The sequence below is a fragment of the Ahaetulla prasina genome, chromosome 1 (assembly GCF_028640845.1).
Source record: "Ahaetulla prasina isolate Xishuangbanna chromosome 1, ASM2864084v1, whole genome shotgun sequence".
Classification (NCBI taxonomy): domain Eukaryota; kingdom Metazoa; phylum Chordata; class Lepidosauria; order Squamata; family Colubridae; genus Ahaetulla; species Ahaetulla prasina.
Window position 1 is genome coordinate 160,685,414 of NC_080539.1, and position 27,514 is coordinate 160,712,927.

Here is a 27,514-nt window from a genome sequence, read left to right on the forward strand (position 1 = left end):
CTTTGAATCCTCCCTTAATCTCCAGTATTCACTGCGCTCCTGCAAAAGCAGGAAAAGAGGAAGGTGTCCACTTCTCCTAACAACTGATTTCTTTTTGTGGATTTCTAAAAGCAGACGGAAGAAGCATGAGTGAACAATTATTGGTTTGCAAGTATTTTTGATTTGCTGACTTCCACCTTTTTTAAAAAAGAGAATTCTTTTTTCCCCCTTCTTTTAATTGTTTAAAATGGCGTTTGAGAGCAACTGAAAGCAGAGCGATACATCAAAGGGAGCCTTGCTGCGGAATCGAAACTGAATGGAGATTTTATCTTATTGTGTTGGACTATGGATTGTTGGATTATATTACGTTGTTTAAGTATTTCACAAGGGGATTCTCAGCAGGAACTTTGTCATGAAGGTTCTTTCAGAAGAATGGATTCGTGACTTTATACAGGATTACACAGAAAGTATGTATTTAATTATTCAAAAATACAAATTGATAAAAAATGGGGACATTTTGGATGCGAGCTTGGAGGAAATTAATCAGTGCAATCACTTGGAAAATGGAATGGAGGAGATACAAACAAAAGTGGATAAATATGAAGATATGATCGTGAATAAACAAGTTGATGTAAAGAAGTTTTCTTTAAATAGTTTGGATGAAATGCCTGAATTTGTGCTACAGGAGGCTTTTCTCCCGAATCGAAAAAACTCACAGGGTTAATGTTTTCCAAGAGTTCTCTTTTTGGACTGACGGAATATACGGCAGAAATTTGTGGATTCTTGGACATAAGGAACTACTAGGAAATATTGTGACTGACTTTTCAAAAGGAGTAATGAAGGAAAGACAGAGATTAATGCATCAAAAAAAAATGGCAAGAGACAAAAGTATTATCCTTGAAACAAGGTTTTTTTGAAATATTAACAGACAAAAATATTAGTGTCCCGGAAAGACAATTTGTGAGGAAGATCTGGAAGAAATGGGTTGATTATATGTTTTATATCTATCATAAAAGACTAGATATTTGGCTCTATACTGGATTTTGACGAGGAAGGACTAAAGTTGAATAGATATTGTAATTTTCTGTATTGAAATTTTATAATGTGTTGCACTGAATTTTAAATAGAATATTCTCAAAAGATCTTATGTAAGAAAGACCTGGGGGGAAAATTATATGGTTATAGAAGCTATAAGGGAGATATTTTTTGAATTTGATTGGATTTTTATGCTTTAGCTGGTTTTAAATACTGTAGGATTAATTTGTTCTATTGATTTATATATTTTATTACTGTTAATTGTTAATTTATTTTATTTTATTATTTTTTTTTGAAGGATTTTGGTTATGTTAAGAGGAAGTCAGAGCTAGAGAGGGAAAATTGGTATAATAGTTTTGGGGAAAAATTTTCTTAGCATATGTTTGTTTTATTTTTAACTATACCTTGTGCTTGTTCCGGGAAGTCAGGGGGGTGGGGGGAGGGTATTAGTGAAGGGAGGGGTTGGGGGAAAGGGGAGGAATTTTTTTTTGTAAAACTTTTTGAATAAAAAATAAATAAATATGCATTTTACTTTAATTGTATCTCACATTCATCTTGGATTTTTTGAGAAAATGGAAATCTTTCTAGTACTGGGAGATATAGATATAGATAGGTGTGTGTGTGTGTGTGTGTGTGTGTGTGTGTAAAAAAGAGAGAGAGAGATCATTTTCTTTAATAAAATTTGCTTTTAACTTATTAATTAAACAAATAACACCAAGGAATAGGTGCTCCTACAAAATGTCTTAATATGTTGTTTTAGTTGAAATTCTTACTGCTGAGAACTACAAAGTCAGTTGCACTACAGTCCCCTCTGCAAAAGTCTTCTAATGTGAAAGCCATTATTCATGTTGAAACTCTCTTTGATTATTGTGAAACTATGGGGAACTACAAAGACTAGAGGTCACTTTCATGTTTGCCTTTTTTCAATGAAACACATAGACTGCTTCAACTTTAGTGACCACCCCCACAAACCAGCTTTCACTTTGGTTTCCCTCTCTCTGGATCAGTTCCAGAGAGAATTGGGCCTCTGGCTCAGACTGATAAGACAGTCTGTTATTAATAGCAGCTTCTTGAAATTACTGCAGGTTCAAGCCCCACCAGGCCCAAGATTGACTCAGCCTTCCATCCTTTATAAGGTAGGTAAAATGAGGACCCAGATTGTTGGGGGCAATAAGTTGACTTTGTATATCATATACAAATGGATGAAGACTATTGCTTGACATAGTGTAAGCCGCCCTGAGTCTTTGGAGAAGGGCGGGATATAAATGCAAATAAAAAAAAAATTCTCTTGATGGTTCCTTGTAATATATTGAATGGTTCCTATCCCATCTACTAGATCTAAAACTTTTCTTTCTGCTCCAGAAGTTCATTTCTTGGAGGAAGGTGATACCGGTGGTGGACTCCATTTTCCAAAGTTTTCCTCCATAGTTGGTGCTAGGATCAACCTGTGGAGAATACCCTAACATGTTTGCAAATGGGACCTACAAGCTAGGAGACAATAACAGAAAACAAGGAAGAATCCCATTTCTCTGAAAATTTACTGAAATACTTCATTATTCCTGATCTATCTAGTTTGGGGTCAAGTTGAGAAATTTGTCTCATCACTACCCTGTTTCCCCGAAAATAAGACCCAACTGGAAAATAAGTCCTAGCATGATTTTTCAGGATGCTTGTAATATAAGCCCTCCCACCCCAAAATAAGCGGCTGTTAAGATTGCCTGCCAGATGGATGCATTTAGTGCTGTATTTCCCAAAAAATAAGACTTAACCAGAAAATAAGCCCTAAAGCGTCTTTTGGAGCAAAAAATAATATAAGACCGGGTCTTATTTTCAGGGAAAATACGGTAAATGGAGGAAACTTTCTCCATAGTTTTCTTTCTCTGAATCTGGAGTTGTTTTTAAAAATAGTACCGTATTTCTTTTCTCTTTTGCACATTATGCACGTTTTGGTGCTGCAATGTTGTGAAAAGAGAAGTAGCATCACTGTCACAGTATCATAGATACAATGCTTCAACCTCAGTGCCTTATATTTTAATGCTCTGTTTCTCATCCTCATAGCAGAAAGATGGCCAGTCAGGGAGAACATGAGTACAAACTTTTTAGAGAGCAAAGCTGCTCTGGCTGGTTCCATTCAGAACCGGCTTTTGTGAGTCCTCACTTTACAGAAATAAACCAACATTTTCTTTCTTTGAATAGCTGCCCCACTTCTCTCCCTTAAGATTACCCTGCCTCTCTTTATCCTTTAAACAATTTGCTGGCTAACCTTTGTGTGATCTGACCTACTTTCCACCACTTTCTTCTACCCATACAATCTCATTGGTCTATGCAAATGAGTTTTGATAAAGATAGATCCAAGGAAGGGGAAAAAAAACCCCACAAAGCTCTGTTGGAAACGGAGCATTGAGAATAATGTGGCAAGACAGAGAGTTGATTTGCATATTTATAAACCAAGAAGATTAATCTGACCAGAACAGTAACACTTGTTTAATGAATATTGCAAGTGACAGAGGCCCTAAGAAAAATAAATTACCCTGTTTGGATGGAAGATAGTTTTATTGGCAGTTTCACCTTTCCTTGGCACTTTGGAACAAATGATAAATATGAAGCACGGACGAGGCCTGAGCTGTTCTATGAATCTGTCAGTGTCCTCCATCCCTGAAATATCTCCTTGAAACATATAAACTATGTTTTAATGTGGAATCAGATGATATCCGCTTTTTTGGGTAGATTTGTAATTATCGCACTTTTTTCAGCCAAATCTCCCCTTTATTTATTTTTATTTATTCAATTTATAAGCTGCCCATCCCAGTGTTGGGCTTCCCTTCCCTTCCCCTCCCTTCACTTCCGCAGTAAGTTTCGGCAATGGAAGACTTATGAAGGCTTTTCACAACTCTGTATTTAATTTTAAAAAAAAAAAAAAAAATCAACTGCCAAAACTCTAATCCAAAATATGGCATGAACAACCTGGCTTCTCATTTGTGCCAAATGAGTTTGCATGAGCCGTTGCCCCTAACCATTCCCCACTTTGAAGGCCAGTGTTATAGAAGTGATTTAGTGGTTTGGGAAATGCTGTGATAACTTATGTGCTGTGATCATTGCTATCCACTTTCCACTAGCCCTACTAAAACTTTGATTTGGTATTACTCATTTGAGCAATATAAGCCGAAATAAGCTAGAAAAATCACCAAGAGCTCATCAAAACACAGGATTGAAAATAAGAGGAAGATGAAGTCCACAGCTGGCTCCACAAGATAATCACCAAGGCCAATCAAATATTTTTTTTCTTTTTATGACCCAGTAAACCCTTTTATTAGGATGCAGTCGGGCAACTGAATGGAGCTGAGTATATACCGAGTATTTTAAGCAAAGTATACGAATAAAGATGGGAAAATGCTTGGATGTAATATTAAACAAAAATTATCTCTAAATGTAAAAAGGAGTGATAAAGCTGATAAAACTATACCTTCCTTACCACAAGCAACAATCAAGTTTAGATAGAGAAGATAAGATGCTAAGAAAGACCTTTTGGAATATACCCCGTGCACCTAGAAATGTGCAGATCAGCTGGTGGAAAAACCAAGAGAAAAAAAATCCAACATAAACATTAATACTTAACATTATAAAAAGAGAAGTTCCTTCAAGGAAATTTTAGGAGGTGGCAAGCCAAATCAAGACAGGGAAGGCGCAAGACCTCTATCTGCAATTAAGGGGGACTCTTGCAGGAGCCTAGCTTCTCCATTCTGCCTTCCATACACTTTGTTTTGCTTACCCAAAATGTAACAGGGAAGAAGGCAGAGGGATTAGTAGTCTTTAGGATTACTTAAATGTATAGGAAACTTTGTTTGAATTTTATTTTCTTTGTTCATGCTTAAAAAAAAAAAAAAACCAATCCGAACCATTTATCTCATTTTTGCTTTGCAAAAGGGAAAAGTGATAGATCTTTGGCCTAGAGGCTGGATGGCTCATGATGCTTCTTAATCACTTCTGCAGTGCAGATTATTCTGCCTGTCTGGAAACAAAGTTAAGTTAAATTCTTATTTTGGATTATATAACTTGAGGGGCAATAAATGGATGTCCTGAAGAAGGTCTTTTCATGGGTGCCCCCCCCCGCCCCCCGCCCCAGCTATAGCATGCCTTTCTTTGGTATTTCAGCACCCTTCCTAAGCCAGGCAAAGATATTTACATTGAGCCGGTTTTTTTGTTTGTATTATTATATCACTATATTTAGTTTTGTAATGCTGCATATTTTTATTGATGCTATTATTCGTTATATGCTCTGTGTTTTATCATTTGAGTTTTAATTCATTTTTAAAGCATAATTTCAGAATAGTACCCTGTTTCCCTGAAAGTAAGACCTATCCCGAAAATAAGACCTAGCATTTTTTAATGCATGTGCCTAATATAAACTCTACTCCCAAATTAAGCCCTACTTAAAAACCTGCACAGTTGGCTGCCCACCCATTCCATCTGGTTGCTCTCTGTGCCACAGCCAGGAGACAAGGCAGGGTGGTGGTGAAGCTGCCTCATGTACTCCGCACTGGCTTACCTCAGGGGCCCCATAGTCAGACCATCCACCCCATGACACCTGCCTCATGGCAGCAGCACCAGCAGCCACATACAGCAGGAGCCCACGTGGCCACTGGCTCACTTCTACTTGCTTGTGGCTATAACGGAACAGGAGGCCAAGTTGTGTGCTAGTGCCATAGCCATGAGGCAAGGCAAATTTTGGGTGGCCTGGCTATAGGGCCCTGAGGAAAGCTGGCATTTGGTGCATAGGGCAGCTCCAATCCCCCTGCCTCACAGTGGCACTGATGCATACACACACTGATGTGTGGCCCCCTGCTCTGCTGCAAGCAAGCAGACAAAGTGGGCCTCCCATACATGGGAAAAAATAAGACACCCCCCCCCCCGAAAATAAGTCCCAGTGCTTATTTTGTGGCCCAAAAGTAAATAAGACCTGGTCTTATTTTGGGGGAAACAAGGTATAAGCTTCCTAGACGAAGCTTTATTTGGGTATACAACAGGGGTGAAATCTAAAAATTTTCCCTACCAGTTCTGTGGGCGTGGCTTAATTGGTGGGCGTGGCTTGGTGGTCAGTTGACTGGGTGGGCGTGGCCAATAACAATAAATAATAAAAATAACAAACAAAGTATAAAAAACAATAAGAGGTAACAAAAACCAACTTTCACACTTTACACACACACAACACAACACAACTGACTCACACACAGTGTAAAAGCAGCTGCACTTCACACTTCACACAGCCACAAAAAGCTCAAAAACCAACTGTGCAAGTTGCACCGAGGTTTTTTTTAAAGTTTTTTGGTTTGGAAGATGTGGAGCATTTCATTTTTATACTTATATATCAACTTGTATTAAAATGATAAAAATAATTTCATAACTTCAGTTTAGTACTTTCAGAATTGTTTATTTGACCATTAATACATTCAGCATTTAGATTGGTTAAGTAATCTACCTAATAAAAATTAAGAATCGTACTTAAAGTCTTTAAAACCTTTATTTAACTGATGTACAAAGATCAACTGATGCCTGTTTTGAAAGAGAAGCTGTAGAACCAATTGCTTATTTGGTACAATTCAAAGCACTACTGTTAATTTGCATGATGAAGGATGGCCCTTCCTCACAGACAATGAACTGTTGGCCTGCAGCCAATGACATACTCTGTACCAGGTTGACAGGTGTCTACAAGGTGACTTAGTAAAGAGTCCACTTCAGAAGTGGAACAGAAAAACATGCCCTAAGCATAAGGTGTTTTTGAAGGGGAGGGGGAGTTAATAGAGATCCAAATGGATCCAAGTCATGATCCGTTTCTGTTCTTGAAAATCAGTTGTCGATAAGTGACGAAAAGCCTACTGAATCCAATGGGAATGAATGCACAGTGTCTACATTTTTAAGTTCCAGTGACTCTTAAGGATGTTTTGACACAACTTTCTTAAGTTGTACTTTTTGTGACTTCCTTTCCTTTTGGGTCAAAAAAATACTTTGAGGAAATGAAGTATGAACTATATATAAATTATGAACGCAGACAAGCAACCTGGGGATAGTAGGATGGAAATGAAGTCACTTGTTATCATTTCCATGTGGTATTTTCTGACCTTTTATACACCAAAGAATGAGAACTCTTTCACACTGTAAATGGTATGTGGGAATGACCTTGGGAGACAGGAGGAAGACAGGCAGCTAGACAGGCAGCTAAACAGTGGTCAGATAATAGGAAGCTCAGTCCACAGTCCGACAACAATGTGGGAAGCATTTCAGAAGGGACCCTTCCAGGGGTGAAATCTACTTACCTTCCCTACTGGTTTGGAAGTGCATGCACCCTGCATGCGGACCCTCTGCACATGCGCAAACCTTTCTGCGCATGCACAGAGGGTAAAAAACAGGTTACTTCCTGGTGATGACCAGGTGCATGGGCGGAGCCTTGCGCCACCATCGCTACCGGTCCTCTCACCCATCCACTGCCATTGCTACCGGTTCGGCCGAACCAATCCGAACCAGTAGCATTTCACCCCTGGACCCTTCTTAGTTTTCCAGAGGCTAAAAAGAGAGGAGGGGGAGAAATACTTTCAGTCCTGCAAGATTTTGTTAATGTAACTTTACAGTAAAATAGAATTAGTTTATCTGGGCATGCTTCTTGCCTGGGTTATCTTACAACACCTTGTATGTCTTGCAAGACAAGTATTTCTCTCCTCAGAAATGCTTTCCTCGGTTCCTAGGTTTTTTTGACAAAAGATAGCACGGTAGTCTTTTGAAAAGTAGTTATCAGTTGGTTTGCCTGTGGTATTATACTAAGCTTCTGAAGGATCATTTGAGGTCAGTTGGAGTTCTTGAAATAATAGCTGTGTCTTCTGCATACAGCACAAACGGAACATTCGCATCTGCTATTTTGGGATGCTGAAAGATCAAATTTGAGAGTTTATTTGCAAGTATGCATACATAGATTGAAAAGGAAAGGAGCTAAAATGCAACTCTAATTCAGTTATACAGAGGGTTTTATCTGATAATGAGCCCTGTGGATTGCATATTACTCTAATTCTGAACTCCTTATGTCATTATTTTTTTTAAAAAGAATAGATCAGACACCAATCAATATCAATGTTCCTGCCTTTTTCCTATTAAAATTCTCAAAGTAAAATCTAAATTTAAAATCAGCAAAGGCTCAAAAGGAATATTTAGATATACTAGTAAGTTTCTCATTCAGGCAGCACAGAGCTATAATGTGACATATTTTTTGGAGCAGCCATTCATTCATGCAATTTAAAGTTTGCTAACCATATTCAAATAAGCTAATTGGTTAATAATTGCTAGCTTAAAAATTAATAGCATAATGAGCATGAAACATGGGATTTTTTTCGCCTAAATTCAGTCATATCCAATTTTTGCAGATTGCATAGACTGGTCCTGAAGTTTTCTTGGCAAGATTTTAATCTAGTTGACTCTCTGCCCAAGTTAGAACTAGAACTCACAGTCTCCTGGTTTCTAACCTGATGCCTTAATTAGGATCAAATGGCTTCTTACATATGTAAATTTCTACAAATGCTATATTAATTAATGAATTACTATACATTTCAGAAACTCGGAGGACCGCATGTTACTTTTTCTAAATCAAAACTTAAGCAAAAGAACCAAGTTATCATGCATTTATGAAAACGAACTCCTGTTCCACTTCTGGCATTTCAGCTGATATTTTAAGCCAGATGGGTTTTGTTCTTAGCAATACTACCATCACATCAGGTTTTGGGGGCACGCCCTCGCTATTTAAGAGCGATCGCGTGCTCCGGCCCCCCAGAATTTTCCCATTCCCCGAGTGGCCAGAGTACCCGGGACTTGGGCCTTCGGCTGATCTTATGTAATGCAAGATCCGTGGTTAATAAAGCCCCCCTGATTTCAGATCTAATTCAGGAAGGGACCACGGACGTTATGGGCATTACGGAAACCTGGTTGGGCACTGAAGGGGGGGTTCCCCTAGTAGAGATGTGCCCACCAGGTTTCCGAGCATTCCATCAGCCGAGGGCCCAAGGTAGGGGTGGCGGGGTGGCGGTTATTATTAGGGAGAGTTTGGAACCGAGGGAGACCACTGTGCCTCAGATAGCTGGGTGTGAAACCCTCTATGTGAAGTGGGGTCGTAGGACTCAGGTGGGCTTGTTGATCACGTACCTGGCTCCTTGCTGCGTGACAACAGCCCTGCCCGAGCTGTTGGAGTTGCTGGCTGGGTTGGCAGTTGAAACCCCTAGACTGTTGGTCATGGGGGATTTCAACTTGCCATCAACTGGCGCGGCATCCTCGATCACTCGGGAGTTCATGGCTTCCATGACAGCCATGGACCTGACTCAATTAATTGATGGCCCTACTCACATTGGGGGTGGCACCCTAGACTTGGTTTTTATCTCTGGCCAGTGGCTGAATGATCTGATTTTAAATGATTTAGTTATTGAACCTTTGTCATGGTCAGATCATTTTCTCCTTCGTCTGGACTTTCAGACTGCTATCCACCGCTGCAGGGAGACGGAACCAATACGTTGGTTCCGTCCAAGGCGCTTGATGGACCCTGAGAGGTTCCTGATGGAGCTTGGGCCGTTTCCCGAGAACCTGGCCCACGACACGACTGAAGAACTAGTCGCGGCCTGGGAACAGGCCGCGGCTGGAGCTTTGGACCGTGTCGTGCCTTTGCAGCCTCTGACCCGGCGTTGGTCTCAACCAGCTCCTTGGTTTTCTGAGGAGCTGAGGGAGATGAAATGCCGGAGAAGACGCCTAGAGAGTGCCTGGAGATCCAGCCATTCTAAGTCTGACTGGACACTAGTTAGATCCTTTATCAGGACCTACCTAGTGGCATTGAGGGATGCGAAACTTTCTTACGTTTCCTCCCTCATTGTGTCGGCAGATAACCGCCCAGCCGCCCTATTTCGGGTGACCCGCTCTCTCCTTCAACAGGAGGGGCGGGGGGACCCATTACAAGGGCGTGCCGAGGAGTTTAACGGTTATCTATACGATAAAATCGTTCAGCTTCAGGACGGATTGGATCAAAATTGGGTAGATCCGGACAAGTTTCGAGACCCGTCTTGTTGAGAGTGTTTGGGATGGTTTTAACCCTGTGACTCCCGAGGACATGGACAGGTTGCTGGGAAGACTGAATGCCACCACATGTTTACTGGACCCGTGCCCCTCCTGGTTGTGCTGGCCACGCAGGAGGTGACACAAGATGGCTCCAGGGGATTATAAATGCTTCTTTGCAGGAGGGGGTCTTTCCCGCTGCCTTGAAAGAGGCGGTGGTGAGACCTCTCCTCAAGAAGCCTTCCCTGGACCCAGCTGTTTTAGGAAATTATCGTCCGGTCTCCAACCTTCGCTTTACGGCGAAGGTTGTAGAGAGTATGGTGGCATGTCAGCTACCCCAGTACCTGGATGAAACTGTCTATCTGGACCCGTTCCAGTCTGGCTTTCGGCCCGGATACAGTACGGAGACGGCTTTGGTCGCGTTGGTGGATGATCTCTGGAGGGCCAGGGATAAGGGTTACTCCTCTGCCCTGGTCCTATTAGACCTCTCAGCGGCTTTCGATATCATCGACCATGGTATCTTGCTGCGCCGGTTAGAGGGGTTGGGAGTGGGAGGCACCGTTTATCGGTGGTTCTCCTCCTACCTCTCTGACCGGACGCAGACGGTGTTGACAGGGGGGCAGAGATCGACTCCGAGACGCCTCATGTGTGGGGTGCCGCAGGGATCGATTCTCTCGCCTCTCCTGTTCAACATCTACATGAAGCCACTGGGTGAGATCATCAGTGGTTTTGGGGTGAGATACCAACTGTACGCTGATGACATGCAGCTGTACTTTTCCACCCCAGGCCACCCCAACGAAGCTATCTAAGTACTGTCCCGGTGTCTGGAAGCCGTACGGGTCTGGATGGGGAGGAACAGGCTCAAACTTAATCCCTCCAAGACGGAGTGGCTGTGGATGCCGGCACCCCGGTACAGTCAGCTGCAGCCGCGTCTGTCTGTTGGGGGCGAGTCATTGGCCCCGATGGAGAGGGTGCGCAACTTGGGCATGCTCCTGGATGGGCGATTGTCTTTCGAAGACCATTTGACAGCCGTCTCCAGGAGAGCTTTTTATCAGGTTCGCCTGATCCGCCAGTTGCGCCCCTTCCTGGACCGGGATACCCTATGCACGGTCACTCATGCTCTCGTTACCTCTCGTCTGGACTATTGCAATGCTCTCTACATGGGGCTCCCCTTGAAGAGCACCCTGAGACTCCAGTTAGTCCAGAATGCGGCTGCGCGGGTTATTGAGGGAGCAGTTCGGAGCTCCCATGTAACACCTATCCTGCGCAGACTGCACTGGCTGCCTGTTGTCTTCCGGGTGCGCTTCAAGGTGTTAGTTACTACCTTTAAAGCGCTTCATGGCTTAGGACCGGGATACCTACGGGACCGTCTACTGCCAACGTCTATCTCCCAACGACCGGTGCGCTCTCACAGAGAGGGGCTCCTCAGGGTGCCGTCAGCCAAGCAATGTCAGCTGACGGCCCCCAGGGGAAGGGCCTTCTCTGTGGGGGCTCCTACTCTATGGAACGAGCTTCCCCCTGGACTCCGACAAATACCTGACCTTAGGACCTTCTGCCGCGAACTTAAAACCTACTTATTTCGTCTTGCTGAACTCACTTAAATTTTAAATTATCAAATTGATTTTATGGGTTTTAAATTTTTTGTAAATTTTAGAGGGTAATATTTTATCTATAAGTAGCCATATCAAATAGGTTTTTTAAGGGTTGTTTTTAGTTTTGTATTGTTGTTTTCTTTCTGTATTTTATTCTTGGCTGTACACTGCCCTGAGTCCTTCGGGAGAAAGGCGGTCTATAAATAAAAATATTCTATTCTATTCTATTCTTTTAATTTTTCTATGGCAGAGACCCCACACAGCCACTTCATGGTCTCTGTCTGTTGCTCCCCTTTGGGAGGATCTTTTGAAGTATTTCTAGCAGGACTATGAGATTCTGCAACAGCTTTGTTCCCTATGGCATCTGTCTTGTAAACTCCAAAATTTGTTTTTCTCACCATGTGCATGTACACATCCAAACTAAATTATGTTGTGCCATAGAATATATATGGGTATATGCATAATTTTGTATTTATTTGTTTGTTTATATTTTTGTCATGTTTATGTTGTATATATTGGAGGTGGTGACCCTTTGAGAGCTGTATGCAACGAAATTTCTTTTTAATGTATACCGATTAGTGTGCATTTAAAGTGACAATAAAGTTATTCTAAGTTTAATGCTGGGAAAGATTGAGGGCAAAAGAAGAAGGGGACGACAGAGAATGAGGTGTCTGGATGGAGTCACTGAAGCAGTAGGCATGAGCTTATATGGACTCCAGAGGATGGTAGAGGACAGGAAGGCCTGGAGGAATGTTGTCCGTAGGGTCGCGATGGGTCAGACACGATTTCGCAACTAACAACAACTAAGTCTAAGGAATAGAAAAAACAGTAGAATCTACAGGTCTCCTGAGTGAGCAGGGGGATTGGACTAGACCTCCAAGGTCCCTTCCAATTCTGTTACTCTGTTAATGCTAGCAGGTTTCTGTCACCTGAAAAACTGTCTACCTGTACTCACTTCTTTTTACAGCAGAACATGCTAGAATATGAAAGTCACTTTGCCAGCATTCATCCGTCTGGAGGAAGAATGTTGAAGGATGTGATTCTGAGTCAGCTTGAAGCTTTGCACCTCCTCCTCTACAACAGGTGCCCTCCAGCTGTCTTGCTTACAACTCCCACAATCCCTGGATGCCCACTTCTGTTCTACAAATTAATCATGGAACAAAGAGAGGTTTAATAACTCCTCTGTGCTATGCATTTGGTTTCTCACTTCCTACACTTTCAGTTCATAAGAAGAAAGCCTCACTTCCATGGGGTAAAAGCCTCCAGGTCCCCTGCTCCTCTGTTCAGTTCCACCATCGATGGTGGGTTGAAACCAAGAAAGATGCCACATCCAGACTCAACCTTCCATACTAAGATTCTCCCCCACCCCCCACCCCCGGGGCCGCTTTCTTTGGCTTCATGATTGCAGCACTTACAGAGAGGTTTGCATACTCAAGATTGTGGTTGCATCCCTACGGCCATAGAACTATTCACATTGTTTCTAATCAACCTTCTGTCATCATCACTCTTTATAAAGCAGCCTCTCAGGGGGGGGATTTATCTTTTGCACAATGCCAAGCAAGTGTAGGCTCAACACATGTACACAAATATTTGGCTTAGGGAGGGGAAGGTATGCGGGCATATTATGTTTACTGATTGCTTTTTGTGAATTCAGAACAAAAGTGGAGGGGGGAGGGGGGGTGAAGGAACACTCAACCCTTTGAGGGCAGCGACTGCACAGACTGCTGGGTGAATGTGCTCTGCAAATTCTAGACCTGAAATAACACGGGCATAAATGCCAGCGTAGATCTGAGAAAAGGAGACAGCACTCAGGACTGCTCAAATTCATCTCGACGCAGATTGTATGGGGCTACATACAATGGAAAACACATCATGTAGTGATTGTCCCTCCAAAGAGATCAGAGGAGAAGTTGAATCTATTAAGCAGGATTCACAGAAATATACCAAATCTCCAAGTTGCAGCATCTTATAATTCCGTTGTTATCTTGTCCATCATAACAAGTTCTGTATCCTTGGCCAAAGAGATCCATGTCATGGAAACAAAGAAGATAAATCTGTGCCATTTACATTTTCTCCACTTGCACCTGGACCCTCATCAAGAATAAATATCTCTGTGGACCTTGCTGTGTCGGATCTAGCAAAGGCATTCTCATTCCTCCTGGCATGCAATTAGCACCTGGAGAACAGCATTATGGACTTATCAGATTGGGCCATCTGTGGTTTTGGAACGCTGCCTGCTTCTTCCAGACGTGTTTGCCTTTGGGTCTGTCCCCTGAATAGACATTTCAAAGGCTTTCAGGATATAAACTATTCCTTCCTTTTCATCTCTGTTGAAAAACAATTACATTCCAGAGGAAATGTCAGCATGACAAAATTGCTTTTAACTGATTTATTTTGCAGGTGAGTATTGGCTTTTTTGTTTTTTCCTCTTCGAAGAAAGGATGCATTATAAATGTGATCAGATTGAGGGGAAAGAGAAGAAAGTAAATTCACCGCTCACTCAAAAAAAACAACCCCAAAAACCTAGCAGTTGAATGCATGATGGCATTAGGAATGAAACAGCATATTAAAATAAAATGTCCACTTCATGCAAAAACAACACAAGATCTTAAACTGAAGAACTAGAGGTTCATCCAGTCATTTTTGCTTAAAACTAATGATAAAATTTCCTACCATCTTCAGAGCAAATGCATGAAAACTTCCACAAACACTCTCAAAATAAGCTTAGCACAGTTAAAAGCAAAGAAACAACCCGGAGCTCCAGCCTTACAGGACCCTATTTACTTTGTATCTTCCAGGCCCATACCAAATGTGAAGGCTGACTCTGGCCTCCCGAATTAGACTGGGGCAACCCATTCACATCGAAAAGGTAACCAATAGCCACTTATCTCTCATGTCAGTGCTTGAGTCAACCCTTGCATCTAAAGCAGGGGTCTCCAACCTTGGTCCCTTTAAGACTTGTGGACTTCAACGCCCAGAGTTCCTCAGCCAGTTTTGCTGGTTGAGGGACTCTGGGAGTTAAAGTCCACAAGTCTTAAAGGGACCAAGGTTGGAGACCCCTGATCTAAAGCAGTTTTGGGAGCTACAGAACTGGTCATCTGACACACAAAAATCTATTCCTGCTATATCATGCTATACAATCCTTCCATAGTATTTGCTCCCTAGGGCAGTACCTTGCCTCATTGATTAATTGATTAATACCTTGACTTAATTATAAACTTGGTCTGATAAAGGAATTATCATGTTCCCCTTATTTCACTGCGCAGAAGGCCTCTGAACAGTGTGGGCTAGGAACAGCTGCCCCAAACTTGATATGTTTTCTAGAAGATAAGTTCTACATGCTGTAATTGGGACAAGTCTGGATCGATCAAATCGATCACCAATAAACTGGTGAACCAAGAAGAGTTGAAGAATGCAGAATCCTCAATTACTTAAACATATTGCAGTTTTTTTATGTATTCCAGTATGAAATTCACACAAAAACGAAGCATTTTCCCATGAGTTCTTTGAGCTACAGAATAGATTGTTTTCTCAGTAGCTCTTTTAAGATGATATCTTATAAGAAGAAAAGCTCGGGGGAAAAGAGGACTTTAAAATAGGTAACCAGAGCAAGCCTTTATTAGCCAGTAAATAAATCTCTCATCTTCTCTTTCCATACTGTCTGAAGCTTTCCTTCATAATACAGAAGGAATCTAAGGTATTTATTCACAGTTTGAAAGTGCAGATAAATGGCTAATAATGATCCTGCTCCATTTCTGACCGTCTTCCTGCTGTGGAATTCTGCTCTTAGTTAAGTTCCAGAATAATTCACCTTTATGTAGTGAATGAAGACAGCCACTGGACTTGTGCCATAGTGCCTACATGCCTCATTGCTTGCAAGTGTTTGGTAATTTATAGTGTATGTTGGGCTCCAGCAAGAGCCACCATATGAAGCACTCAGTGACTTCACTATTCTGCTTCTCAGCAAGACAGATTTAAAGGCCAGCTACGTTTAAAAAAACACTCTCTAGAGCCACCTGGAATCCCTTAGGTTTCTTCATTGTCTACAAATGACCTAGCCTAATTTGACCTCCTCCCCTTGAGAAGAGACTAGGCTGCAACCTTACTAGGTAGTGATTCATAAACGTCATGAGTATTACTTCTGATCCTATGTGGTGGGAGGCAAAAAAAACCAGACCAAGGCTATGACATGTCTCATGATTAGATCCTGAAACAATTTCTGTGAAATCTATAGAGAAATTGGAGGCCATGAACTTCTGAACGATGCCTGTTAAATCACCCACAGCATGAATTCTGAAGTCCCTCAAAACATAAAGGCCGCTGTTTCTCTAGCACTACTTCTTAGAGAAAAGTTTTTCACCCTTAGTTGAAGGGTTAGTGGACTTCAATTCCACTCATGAGGATGAGTAGACTTCAATTCCCAGAATTCCCCAGTCAGCCATGAATTCTGGGGGTTGAAGTCCCCACATCTTCAAGAGTTCAAGTTTGAGAAAACACTTCTTAGGCTGTTTGGATCAGTTCCCTCAGAAACTCTGCTGAGGGTCAGAAAGAATTTTCTGTCTTAACTTGATCATGAAATTGAAAGTGCTGAATCCCAGGGAGTTAGTTTAACTATGGACAATCCCAACACCCCCTTCCTCTCTAACAAATCTGTACCACTTCATTATGGCATAGCTCAGTGGTGGGATTCAAATTTTTTTTACTACCGGTTCTGTGGGCGTGGCTTGGTGGATGTGGCATGGCATAGGTTGGTGGGCGTGGCAGGGGAAAGATACTGTAAAATCTCTATTCCGACCCCACTCCAGGGGAAGGTTACTGCAAAATCCCCATTTCCTCCCTATCAGCTGGGACTCAGGAGGCAGAGAATAGATGGGGGTGGGGCCAGGTAAAGATGGCATTTCCCGGTTCTCCGAATTATTCAAAATTTCCATTACTGGTTCTCCAGAACTGGTCAGAACTTCCTGAATACCACCTCTGGAGTAGCTGGTTAAAAGTAGGTATGCCCAACCAGGTTTCTCCACCACATTCTAATTTGACTCTGCCTGATTGTCAGGAAGCTCATGTGCTTCCCATCAGAGGTGGGTTTCAGCAGGTTCTGACCAGTTCTGGAGAACCGGTAGCAGAAATTTTGAGTAGTTTGGAGAACCGGTAAATACCACCTCTGACTGGCCCCCATCTATTATCTGGCCCCCATCTATTCTCTGCCTTCTGAGTCCCAGATGATCTGGAGGAAATGGGGATTTTGCAGTAACTTTCCTCTGGAGTGGGGTGAGAATGGAGATTTTACAATATCCTTCCCTTGCCACGCCCACCAAGCCACGCGCACAGAACTGGTAGTAAAAAAATTTGAAACCCACCACTGCTTCCCGTTATTAAGCAAAAACATACACAGCAATAAGCAATACAGAGCAATGCTTTGTCATTTATTTCCACTCCTTGCATAAACTGTCAACAGTTCTTTCTCTGGCTGCCAAATCAGGAAAACAAACCTGACTTCCAGTTATATCATGGTCGGATGAATACAGACATGAAGGCTAAAGGCCTGGCCTAGGCCCTATAAAGCTAACACTCCTTAGGGATTTTGCTGATGAGGGTTTTTTTTAGTGAGATCATCTACTTAAGTTAAATATCCTCCCCAACCCATTTCAAGTTTCTCGGACTGCAGTTAGAAAGAATAAAGCACACATTAAATTATCTATTTATCTTGCATGACTCATTGCTGGATGCAGAGTCGTGGAGTGTTCCTTCCTTTCTTTTGGAAAGGAAACTAGACGAGTCATCTCGGATCTAGCCAGCTTGGAACACAGAGAGAGGGACAAAAAAAGAGGACAATGAGGTAATTTTGAAAGCCACTATACTTCTTGAGAGAGGGCGGTTCAACTGAGCAGAAAGTCACACCCAGCTGCTGTAACCGCTTCTGTATAAATTCAGCATGCAAACAAACCCCTAGATTGCTGCCTTGAGTTCTCAGCAGCACACAAAGGTTCTAAGAGGCAAGGAATTAGAATATCCAGGGACATTGTTTTCAAATCTCTTTGAGCTTGGTCTGAAGTCCATGAAACTAGTGATCCGTTGAGATCTGGCGGCTGTTCAGTCAGGACATCTCTCGTGAGATGAACAAAAGAACTCTTCCTTTGTACCATTCTGGAACGCTATTCTTTTGATAATTGGAGACAAGTACCCCTCTTTGCGTTTCAGATCAAACGCAGTTATTCATGACATCATCCCTATCTGATGCCACAATTACTGAAGCAACCCCTGTGCCAAAACGAACCAATAATATTTTTAAATGCTTTTCTCCATCAGGTCATCAACATGTGGATGAATGTTGTGTGAAACATAATAAAATATTTGCAGATCAGTACAAAAATCACAATGACTTCTGTTAAATGCAGTGGTAGTCAACCTGGTCCCTACCGCCCACTAGTTCCAGCTAGTGGTGGGCGGTAGGGGTTTTGTCTGATAGCACTTTCCTTTTTTTTTTTTAATTTAATTGACTTTTTAAAAAAAAATTATAGCATTATTTAAAAACATTTTCATAAGGTTTTCATAAAATTCCTCATGACAATTTAAATTTCTGAAAATATACTATTTGTATTGCCTGCGCATAAGTTTAGTTCATGTTACATAAGTGAAACTAAATGGCGCTATAGTGCGACAGCAAACAAAAGAGCCTTGTCCCCAAATAGCTCGCACATCTCCCCCCACACCACCCAGCTGTAACAGACAAGCAGAGCGGATAGCTGGTGCCCCCCCCCCAAACTCAATCCACAATGCGCAAGAGGCATGCACAGACGACAATACACGGTGCATTACTGTGGAACCGGTGGGTGGTTAGAAAATTTTACTACTAACAGAGATACAAAAGTGGGCGGTAGGTATAAAAAGGTTGACTACCCCTGGTTAAATGTATCTCAGAGCAGAACTTTGAACCTAGACAGTAGCAACAAAAAATAAGAAATCATAGGAATTTGCCTGATTGCTTCGTCATACAAATCATTTCAGCATTATGGTGGATTGCTGTGGATAATATAGATTCAGATGACAATAGTAAAATATCTATACATTCCTTATCAGCATTTGAAATATTGAATGTTTTGGAAGAAGCTAAAAATTCACAAAGTTTCTGAGATTTTGGTCCTGAGTTACTTAGGACTTTAAAAGAACTAAGTCCCATCTTGTATGGAACCAGAAATAATTAAGCAGGGAATCATTTTTTAAATTGCCATGCTAGACATAAAAGGGTCCACCCTAATCCAAATTCTAGCTACCATGCTTGGTATTATTTTAAGCTTCCGTCATCTAAGACAGTCCATGTATATTGCTTTGCAGAAATCCAACTGAGACATTACCTGATTGTAGATGACCTTACTTGCAATCTTGCTTCCGGGCAAAAAAAATTTTATTTTCCATAATAATTCCCACAATTTAACCAGTGTACAGTACAATCACTTATCCAACAATCGATCCTATACTCAGATTATGCTCAATCAGGCTTGCTCGGTCGCCACTTCCTTCCTTAATCCTTCCTACCCTTCTCATCCTTCTTCTACTTTCCCCACCATCCTCTCCTTGATTTCCCTGCAATCTTGCTTCGAAGCTGATCTCAAATAGGTCAAAAGGACCAGCAAAATATTTTCGGTTCAACAAAGTGGCTGAAAAATGATACAGTTAGTGATCATAGATGCTCACCTTAGTCTAAATACCAGCATGGCATAGATAACCTCAAGGAACAACCAGAACAAACCCCAGAACAACACAAAAATGCTACAACCACCATCAATGCTATAGCTCAAAGACAATCTGAAAAAAGGAAAACAAAACTCCAAAACCAAACTGCTCAAGCTAAAGTCCAGAAGCAAAGAGGTACCTGAACCTGAATGGGTAATGAATACATATCTAGCCAATCACTATCCGTTGCAGACTACAATAACCTCCAGAAAAGTCTCAACTTTAACACACACAATATTGATCAGTCAAGAGTTCTTTGCAGCCTTGCAAGCAGCATTTACTGTAAAACCACAGGACCTGTCACAAATATCCAGAAATCATACTTTAGATTGGAAGCAAAACCAACACAAAGCTGTGCTCAAAATCTAAAGAAGGACCAAGCCATTACCATCCTCCCAGCAGGCAAATGCTGAACCATGGTTATCATGAATAGAACATAATACATTCAGAAAGGTGAAGAATTAGCGGGATACAAAGAAACCTACATCTCAATAAACACCAATCCAGTACAAAAGCTGGATAACCTGATCAAGAGGTTGATCAACAACCCAACCCAGGAAAGAATCATAAAAGAACAGGGCAGGTGAAAAACAATGGACCCTTCTGGCCACACCTCTGTCGATATCCCAATATATACAAGCCTGACATACCACTTTGCCCAATTGTATCATTACCAGGGACCCCAACATATAACATAAGAAAATAACTTGTTGTTAGTTGCAAAGTCGTGTCTGACTCATCGCGCCTCCATGGACAATATTCCTCCAGGCCTTCCTGTCCTCTACCATCCCCCGGAGTCCATTTAAGCTCACACTTAATAACTTACAAAATAACTTACAAAAAGCTTGAACAGAAGGGAGTGAATGTTCCATCAACCCCCCACCACAGCGCCTTCAGGAAAATCAATGAGCTAATAATAGAGGAAGATGACATTATTGTTTCATTCAATGTCTCAGCACTCCTTGCATTTATAGATCCAGAACTAAAGAAACCATGGTAGTAGTACCAACACAGCACACTCAACCTCACCAAATACACCAAGCTGAAAATAACCAGACTCATGGATCGCCTCAATCTCTGCCTCGCTACCCACTTTCAGTGGAAGGACAAATATACCAACAAATCAGAGGAAAACATGGGACCATCATTCATAGCAAAGACCACAATACAGCATCTAGAAATTATAGCGCTCCTACATATATAACCAAAAGTATGGTTCTGAAGAAGCTTCTTGGATGAGAAAGGAACATCCTCAAGGAAAAAACCTAGAAAGTCCAGTTGCCCTTTGAAAAAGCACCTTTGGGACAACCATGACCTGGATGACTGAGAGTCTCCACAGACAAATCAAGCAGAAAATAATACCCTAATCAAGGAACTACCAAGGAGAAATATACTTTCCCTACCAAAATTGTCAGGGCAAACTACTGTGTATAAACAAGGAGAAAACCCACACTCATTTGTACTGATAATGTTACCTAGTTAGGCAATGAAATGTTTGCAAGCAAACCAACCTCAGAATACCAAGAACTCCACAATTCATCTCTGACCTACATATATTTTCTTCTGTTGGGAAATATTCTTGTTCCAGAGCTTCTCGGAGAATATTATAGAGAATTTATTGGGAATGTACAGCCGGAATAAATGAGTGAATGGTGAGTTGTTGTTGCTTTAATGTCAGATGATTTGTTCTTTTATCTCAGTATTGTCTGTCTCGCTCTGAGATGGAAAACTTTCGTATCAACTGCTATGCTATGCTCAGAGGTACCTCGAATTAAATTTGGGACCTAATGCACACAAAACAGGAGCTTTGATGCCTCCTGTTAGTAAAGGACAAAACCTAATCAGACTACAGTACTCTTTTTTAGATTGCTGCTATAACTTTTCCTACTTATCTCATACAACTGTATGATGAAAAAACTCAAGATTCGAAATTAATTCACTATAAAAGTAGATGCTTGGGATCTATTGAGGGAAATCACTGGCTGCTTGATCAAAAATAATGAAGCGTGTACTTGCACGTGTGTGCGCTGAGCTCCCTGGAGCTCATAAGAGCATCTCTAGATCCATAATCCTGCTATTGCATTCATAATACTATTCTTCTTCCCACATTCCTGGGAGATCCATTTTAATTTTCACAGGCTTTGATGGTCTCTTTCCATATCAGATTAGGTCTGACTGATAAATCTGTTTCAATTTTTTCTTTCATTTTTGGGGGGAGGGGTTTCTACCCATCTACTGCATCAGTTAAAATTTCTGTTCTGAAATTGTATTAACAATGAAGAATGAAGGGAGGGAGGGAAGGAAGGAAGGAAGGAAGGAAGGAAGGAAGGGAGGGAGGGAGGGAGGGAGGTATATATTTAAAAAATTAGCAGTGTTAGTCTTCTGCATATGTGTGTACACATATGGATAAGGAGCGGGGAAATGTTTAGGAAGCAATTATCTCTCCAAACAGGTTGACTAATAATGTTCCTCTTTTATTTCACATGATATAGCATATAACAAGACTGATACAATTTCAAAAGCCTTTTCACTAGCATTTATCTTGCTGCAATAGGACCTTACAATAAGATGCAATAGAGGTGTCCTGACACCATCAATAAATACATCCGTTACTGGAAATACTACTTTGGATTCGAAAATCTCTCCAAGTCAATGGCAAAAGATTAAGGGAATGCAGCAGGTGGCACTGAGTTAGTGAGAATTGCAAAGATGCCTAACTGCTAATGAAAACTTTCAGTGGTACAAAAGTGCCAAGAGTATCAATAAAAGCGGAAGAGCCCTGTGATGAGATTCAAACCTTTTTAACCTTAATTTAAAGCTTCCAACCTGCTTTCTCCAACCTGTCACCCTCCAGATAGATTTGATGTCAACTGCAATTACCTGAGACAGCACGGTCTCTGGGAATGAGTGTTTGATGAGTCCAGGTTGGCAGGACAGGAGGTTACTTCAGTTACATCTAATTTACCTCAGCAACATGACTGAAATGTCTTCCCCGCTTGACAGATATCTGAAGGCCCAGCTGAAATCCTGCTATTAGTGCAGAAACAACAACAGCCAGGCATGTGCCAAAGGGACATTGTCGAAGGCTGGAAATTGTTGGTTTTTTGAAACTAAATAATACTAGACAACCCGTGACGCTTCAAATCTTCATTTCAGGGGTATTTCCTTACCAGATTCCTCAATGCGTGCAAGAATGGCACAGCTTCTAATTTACCTGAAAAGTTCTTAACAATCAGGGAGATATTAAAAAATGTATTTGCCTTGAAAGTAGTCCCAGGTTGAATTGTGCAGCACAGTTAAACATTCAGGAGTTGACCACAGGAAATACTCTTTTCCATAGAATTGAAATTTGTCAAATTTAATGAAACATTTAATGACATGAAATTACCGTAAAAGGTTTTATGACATAATACAAAATATCAAAGAGTCATGGCTCCTGGATTTTGGATGCACTCTATAAATTAGGCCATCTAAACAAGGGCAAACTTAAGGAAAGAACTACCAAAATACTTTCAGCATGTCAATTGTCCCACCAGAGGCAAGAATACTCTAGACCATTGCTACACAACACTAAAAGATGCCTATCGGTCTTTACCACGTGCAGCTGTAGGACACTCTGATCATTACATGATTCACCTTGTACCTGCTTACAGGCAAAGACTTAAAGCCATAAAACCAATAATTAAATCAGTGAAAACCTGGACGGAGGAATCAGAATTAAAGCTACAGGCATGTTTTGACTGCACTGATTGGAATATTTTTAAAGATACCTCTGCAGACCTGGATGAACTCACAGATACTGTAACATCATATGTCAGCTTCTGTGAAGACCTATGTGTACCTACAAGGAACTTGCGAATACACAGTAACAACAAACCTTGGTTTACACCTAAACTTAAGCAGCTACGACATTCCAAAGAGGAAGCCTACAGAAAAGGTGATAAAATGCTGTACAATCAGGCCAGAAATGCACTAACAAGGGAGATAAGAGCAGCAAAAAGAAGCTACTCTGAAAAGCTAAAGAATCAGTTTTCAGCAAATGAACCAGCAAACATGTGGAAAACTCTTAAAAATATCACCGGCTATGGCAAACCTCCTTCCCAGGCTGAAGGTAATCAACAACTGGCAGATGACCTGAATGAGTTTTACTGCAGGTTTGAAAGGAAACTACAGCCACCTATCTCCACAACCCCCATCTCAGACACACCAACAACAGCCAAGCCTCCTACAACTGACCCCATTTCATTGGGTTCACAACCCTAGTGATCACAGAAAAGGAAGTGCAGGACCTATTTCACAGACAAAAGCCAGGAAAAGCTCCAGGCCCAGACAAGATAACTCCTTCTTGCTTAAAAGTCTGTGCTGACCAATTGGCCCCCATCTTCACCCATATTTTCAATAAATCACTAGAGATGTGTTATGTTCCTTCTTGCTTCAAACGCTCTACCATCATCCCAGTGCCGAAGAAGCCCACCATCAAGGAACTGAATGACTACAGACCAGTTGCTTTAACATCTGTAGTCATGAAAACCTTTGAAAGGCTAGTGCTTTCCTACCTGAAAACCATCACGGATCCGCTGTTAGACCCCTTGCAATTTGCATACCGAGCAAATAGATCAACAGATGATGCTGTTAATATGGCTCTGCACTACATCCTACAACATCTTGAGTCTCCAAAGACCTATGCAAGGGTCCTTTTTGTAGACTTTAGTTCAGCATTCAATACCATCATTCCAGACATTCTTCTAACTAAGCTAAACCAGCTACAGGTACCGGAACAGACTTGTAAGTGGATCACAAGCTTCCTAACAAACAGGAAGCAGCAGGTGAAGCTAAGCAAGATCACATCAAATACCTGTACAATTAGCACAGGGGCCCCCCAAGGCTGTGTGCTCTCCCCACTTCTCTTCTCTCTGTATACCAATGACTGCATCTCCAATGATCCATCTGTTAAGCTACTGAAGTTCGCAGATGACACAACAGTGATTGGTCTCATTCGAGACAATGACGAATCCGCATATAGACGAGAGGTCGAACGACTAGCCTTGTGGTGCAACCAAAACAATCTGGAACTGAACACACTCAAAACCGTAGAAATGGTGGTAGACTTTAGGAAAAACCCTTCCATACTTCCACCTCTCACAATACTTGACAACACAGTATCAACAGTAGAAACCTTCACATTTCTGGGTTCTATCATATCGCAAGATCTCAAATGGACAGCTAACATCAAAAACATCATTAAAAAAGGACAACAAAGACTGTTCTTTCTGCGCCAACTCAGTAAGCTCAAACTGCCCAAGGAGCTGCTGATCCAATTCTACAGAGGAATTATTGAGTCTGTCATTTGCACCTCTATAACTGTCTGGTTCGGTTCTGCAACCCAACAAGAAAAACACAGACTTCAGAGGATAATTAGAACTGCAGAAAAAATAATTGCTACCAACCTGCCTTCCATTGAGGACCTGTATACCTGCACGAATCAAGAAGAGGGCCGTGAAAATATTTGCAGATCCCTTGCATCCTGGACATAAACTGTTTCAACTCCTACCCTCAAAACGACGCTATAGAGCACTAGAGCACCAGAACAACTAGACACAAGAACAGTTTTTTCCCGAAGGCCATCACTCTGCTAAACAAATAATTCCCTCAACACTGTCAGACTATTTACTGAATCTGCACTACTATTAATCTTCTCATAGTTCCCATCACCAATCTCTTTCCACTTATGACTGTATGACTATAACTTGTTGCTGGCAATCCTTATGATTTATATTGATATATTGATCATCAATTGTGTTGTAAATGTTGTACCTTGATGAACGTATCTTTTCTTTTATGTACACTGAGAGCATATGCACCAAGGCAAATTCCTTGTGTGTCCAATCACACTTGGCCAATAAAATTCTATTCTATTCTATTCTATTCTATAACTGGGTTAAAAAAAATCTTGCCTATGACACACCGTTTCACCAAGTTAAAGGTTACAGACACAAGAGTTTTAGTAAATACATAGATGAAATACAGTATTTGGAAGTCCCCCTTCCCCAATACTGATAGTGTCTTTTGAAAAGAAAAGAACAGGAAGCTAATCAGGAGAGATGGGCTTTCATGGCACAACTAAACTGTAATCTGTTTATAGATGTCCAGATAAGCTTGATATTACCTCTTTTGAGCCTGTGGTTCTTGAACAGGTTGTTCCACCCCTTGGCTATTCTAATTACCGTATATACTCGAGTATAAGCCGATCCGAATATAAGCCGAGGCACCTAATTTTACCACAAAAACTGGGAAAAACTATTGACTCGAGTATAAGCCGAGGGTGGGAAATGAGGCAGCTACTGGTCAATGTAAAAAATAAAGATAGAGCCAAGTAAAATAACATGAATATTTATTTGAACGAAAAACAATAAAAGTGCAAAAGGGGGAAGGAGGATTCCCAGCTTTAGAAAATTTAGAACTACGCCACCTTTGGTATGACCTGAGCATAGCTCATAAAATTATCTGCTACAATGTACTTCCTATCAATGACTACTTCAGCTTCAACCACAACAATACACGAGAACACAATAGATTCAAACTTAAAGTGAACCTCCAATCTAGATTGCAGAAAATGTGACTTCAGTAACAGAGTTGTTAATGCCTGAATGTGCTACCTGACTCTGGTCTCTTCCCAAAATCCCCAAAGCCTTAACCAAAGACTATCTAGTATTGACCTCACCCCATTCCTAAGAGGTCTGTAAGGCGTGCATAAGAGCACCAGCGTGCCTACCGTCCCTGTCCTAATGTTCCTTTAGTTGTATTCCTTTTATGTATTCAATTCATGCTTATATTTATATAATTATTTAATATGTATTTGACAAAATAAAATGAATGAATGAATGAATAGAATAGAATAGAATAGAATTTTATTGGCTAAGTGTGATTGGACACACAAGGAATGAATGAATGAATGAATGAATGAGTGAGTGAGTTACTTCAACAACATTGTCTCACAGAAATTGACAATACAACTGCAAGCATGAAAATGAGTCCTCCTTTAGCTTCCAAGGGACCAGGGTGCCTCTGAAGGTCAGTGCTCTAAGCACTAAGAACCCAGCACAAATCTAAGCCTGTATGCACACCAATAGTGAAAATACCCTGCACAGTGTCTCTTGGCAGAGAAGGTTAATTTTCATAGACGTTGGGGTGGCTCTTTTTTTTTTTTTGGCAGGGCAATAAGGATCTCTAATATCATTAAACCCAAGTGTGAGGAAAAAGACAGCAGCTAAAATGTTAAGGCCAGTTGTGTGACCTTCTCCAATACAGTTGGCCTGGCTGTTTGCCAAAACTTAAAACACCCTCCCATCCCCTCCTGCTAAAGCTTCTTTCTTAAAACAATTGTGGTCTTTGCCTTTCATGTCGCTCAACCTTTCACCTGCCAGGTTCCTAGCCTTCACCCTTGACCCACTGCTGTGTTTGCTTAGCATTGTGCCAATCGACTTTAGAAGTCTGTGTGTGTGTGTGTGTGTGAGAGAGAGAGAGAGAGAGGGAGGGAGGGAGGGAGTGCAAAAGGGGGAAGGAGGATTCCCAGCTCTAAACAAAGGGAAATCCCGGAATGCCAGCGCGAAAGGCGGTGCTCGCGTTCCTCCTCCCTTGCTCAAAAGCCCCAATAACCTTCACCAGCAAGGCAGACCCCCACGGGAAGGAAGGGGACGGGCTGACTCACCGAGCATCTGGCTGAAGAGCAGCTGCTCCAGGTCGCCCAGCACGGTGAAGCACGGAGGGAGAAGAAAGAATGAAAGAAGGGGAGGAACGGCCCCTCCTTTCTCTCTCTCTCTCTTCCAGCGCCACGGAACAGAAGGGGACTAGGCGCACACACGCCCAGCTTCTGAAGCACGGAGGAGAAGAAAGAATGAAAGAAGGAGGAACGGCCCTCCTTTCTCTCTCTCTCTCTCTCTCTTCCAACGGAAAACGCTCTTTCGCTATGGGGAGAGGAGGGAGGAGGGAGGAGGTTGGCTTGCTTATTCAACCCTTCCCGGCTAGCCATCCAGCCCTTCCCAGGAGAAGGCGAGGAGTTTTGGGCGGCGACCTTTTGCTAGAAAGCGGCAGCTGCTGCCCCAACA